The following is a 4,083-nucleotide window of genomic DNA, read 5'->3' on the forward strand; positions in this document are numbered from 1 at the left end:
TGGACGAGGTCCTCGCCCTAGTCCTCAGAAGAAGCAGGTCGCCTTCCAAGTGCCGTCTGAAGAAGATGAAGCTGATGATGATGAACTTGCTGAAATCATCAGAGATAGGCAAGTCAGGCCGCTAGAGCCAAGAGAACAAATGTGCCACTGCTTTTGGATCCCAAGTTGATCCTCGAATACATTGACGTTTGGCACAAGGACCCCAACACTCCCATGCCTGACTTCAAGCTGACTCCTGGCCAAAGTCACATGCTGACTCACTTCATTCAAGAAGAAAAATGGAAATTTGAGAAGGTCAGGCAGATTAAGAAAGCGCAGTGCAAAAAGGAGCGCTATCTGAAGAAAAACGTTGTCTCTATGACAACTGAAGAACTTGTCACTACTCAATTTGAGATCAAGAAACTCAGTGCTGATTGGCTTGGAGCCAAAGTTTGTTTTGTGAGACTCGCTGATAACTTCACCTCAAATGTTGCAGCCCCAACGCAACAAGAAGTTCCTCAGGCTGAAGCATCTGCTCAGCCGACTGAAGAACATGCCAGCACCGCTGATGAAAATCAGGCTGCTGAAGAAAATGTGAGTTCCAGGGCTAATGACTGCATTCCAGCCGCTGAAGAGATGCCAGGGCATCCGCTAGTGGTGCGCCTGAAGAAACTGAAGAAATCAGGGAAACTGCATCAGTTGTGCCTGAAGAAGATTAACCTGATTCCTCTGCTCCTCCTGAGCCAACACCAACTCCGATCCTTCCATCTGCATCAGATGTGAAGAAGACCAAGGCTACAGAGCGTGCATCGATGAAGAAAAGGAAAGCATCAGCTACTTCAGATTCTTCAGCTCCGAAGAAGATGAAGCCTTTGACCAGTTCATTTGCTAATCCCATTGATGTTGTTCCAATCTCAACCATGCCATCGAAGGACCTTGTTCCTTTTGATGAACAATATGTGATCCCCAGCGGATCTGATGAATAAACTCCTTCTGCTGCTTCGTCTGAGCTGTTGGATGAAGAAATTGAAGTGGATACGATCCCTTCAACACCAGTCATCTCCTCGCCCATGCCTCAGTTCACAGCTGAAGAGGCTGGCGTTGACGAAATGGAAGATGAAGATGTGGACATTGGCTGCTCCACACCAGTGATGAGTGATGAATTCTGGGAAATTCAGCATCCAAACTCTCCAATGTTCACACCGTTGCAGCAAATACCTCAGTCACCTGCACAAATTGTTCAAATGGGCTCTGAAGAAACTCACCCCACTTCATCTGTGCGTGAAGAAATTCTAGCCACTAGCACTGAAGAAACTGCTGCTGCTGAACATTTGAAGACGCGGACTGCCACTGAAGAGGAACCAGAAAATCCTCAGCCTAAAGAACCTGATATTGCGATTCCTGAGGTCATGATGCAACTCACTGACACTCCTCTGCCCAAGCCGAAGGATCCATTCTCACGCAAGCAAAAGTTCAAGGCTGATGATTTCTTCGGCGAGCATGTATTCTTCGAAGACTACAATCCTTATAACTCTGCTCGCATTAGGAAGAGGCGTTTCTGGACTGCTAGTCAAGCTAATTTCTATTCCTCAATGCTGTTCAACAAAGAGAAAATCTTCTACCATGAGCACATTCCTCACGTGGACATGGAATCTCTACCGTGTTTCGTGCCAGTCCTCAGTGTTCTTCACGATGCTGAACTGTTAAATTTTTGCTCTGACATCTATGATTGGAATGAAGAACTGACTCTTCAATTTTATGCAACGCTGCACATCACAAGAGATTCTGAAGATGTGAATTCATGGGTGCTGGACTGGATGTCTGAAAACACTCACTACACCGCACCAGCGTCTGAATTGCTTTGTGTCTTACCACTCAGTCCTCCCCTTGAAGAAGCTCGTTGCATCTACAGTGAACCTGAGCTTACAAATCACTACATGCAGGTTCTGATGAAACCTTTGAAGCCAGGTTAGGCCCCACGAACCAAATTCCTCACGAAGGAATTACTTTATGTGCCCAGAACTGTCTATCATATTCTTACGAGGACAATGAGTCCTATCAAAGGCCATGACTCATCTGATGAGGAAATTGTTGGCATCATGAAGAATCTGGTATTCAACATCGTTCATGGCATTCCTGTCAATTATCACGATTTCTTCATGAGGACTCTGGCAAATGTTGCACTGTCTCTGTTTGAGCTAAAGCCTTATGCACCTTGGATTATGAGATTCCTTAGGAAAAGGTCTTCACTCAACTACAAAGCTGATTTTCAGAATCACCTCAGCTACTTGCCCCCAGTTGAAGTCCTCAAGCTGACCTATTCCTCAGTTGATGAAAAGGGCTAGGCACCAGCTGTTATAGATGAAGGCATTCGTCCATTGGATGGTCAGTTTCGCAAAGCTGCCTCTTATTCCACCAATGATGACTCTACCACACATGACTCTGCCAATGCACCCAAGTCTACTCCTCAAGGAACTGCTCCTCGTGTGATGACTGATCGTGAGCTTATGCTTAGTCTTCACCAGAAGGTGGATCGAAATCATAAATGGGTTAAGCATCAGTTTGGTTCATTTCTTCACAACATGACTGCTACACACAATACAGTGAAGAAAAACCATTACTACCTCCATGAATTCTTCGGTCACACCTGGGCAATACTGTCACATCTGTATGGTGAAGAAGATCTGAAGAAAATGGGTCTCAAGGAAGATTTTGACTGGTCTGCACCTCCACCGAAGAAATTCAAGAAGGTCAAGGTTCCTTCTCTGGTGGCCAGCTCATTTTCTTCATCGCACGACACTGATGAGAATGAAGACTTAGATGACACTGCGGCAAGCACTACTACGACAAACGACCCCAACAACGCTGGCGCTCCTTCGTCAACTTGATATTCTTCAGGGGCGTTAGTCCTCATATTCGATCCTTTTGGTCATTTGATGACAAAGGGGGTGAATTTTGAGTTAGTATTCAAGCGGGTCTTTCTATATGGGCGTTTTTTTCAAGTTACATCTCTCGTTCTTCTAAGACTTCATTGGATCGAGTTGTAAACTCAAACCCAATGGTGCTCTGATACTCTTGAGACGTTTTTCTGCATGCTTATTCCTCGTTAACATTATTGCACGCATGCTGAATTACATCAGTCACCATATTTCATCATGCATTTCAAAATTCTTCACTGTTATATGTTAAATGCGTGTATGAATTACCAGATATAGGGGGAGATCTCCATGATTCAACTCTTCAAGTGTGCATTGCTTCAAAAGCAAATTCCTCACTATGCACATATTCAGGGGGAGTTCTTCTATATCTTGCAATCAAATTCCTCAATATCAGTATTTACACTTCATATGTTGGTCCCCATTGAAAACATAACCTATATTGTCATCAATCACCAAAAAGGGGGAGATTGTAAGTGCATCTAGTGCCCCTTAGTGATTTTGGTGTATTGAAGACTTATAGGTTAAGGTACTAATGCATTTGTGAGTGTACACAGGTCTATAAGTCTATGAGGATATTTACAGAGAAAGTCGACCCCTAAAAATGAAGTTCTTCGACTGAAGACTTTGGCTTTCTGAAGACTTTCTGAAGACTTTGAAAGTGAAGAAATTGGTGTGACCTTGAAGACTTGGTATTCATTCGAGGAACATGAAGCGTGAATACTTTTGTTTTCGTAGTTTCATTTTCTCTTTCTTGAGTCATAGGAAACACCGTACTGTTAAAGGGGGTCGAGGAAATACTAAGGAAAAATTTCCATGTGATGCTCAACTCAAAATCCTACACCTACCAATCCCTTCGAGTGAAGCCATTGGAAATCTCATACAGTCCAGTCATATTCTTCAGTGACAGAGACGAAGTTCTTATGGTCTCTGAGGAATTTGTTCTAACTAAGGAGTTAGGAATTCGCCAGTGCGGATTGCCTACACAGTGAGGAACATGATAGCCCTGAGGATTTTGCTACTCAAAATTCCGACCGTCGCTGTGCTATGCGCCAGCTGTCCCAAAATATCTATCCACCTAACGGTCATATCATTGAAGGGCATTTATGTCTTATCATGTCGGGCTGCTCCCTAGGCTATAAATAGCCACCCCCTACACCTACTAGCT

Source organism: Triticum aestivum, chromosome 4A, assembly GCF_018294505.1.
Source record: "Triticum aestivum cultivar Chinese Spring chromosome 4A, IWGSC CS RefSeq v2.1, whole genome shotgun sequence".
NCBI classification, from domain to species: Eukaryota; Viridiplantae; Streptophyta; class Magnoliopsida; order Poales; family Poaceae; genus Triticum; species Triticum aestivum.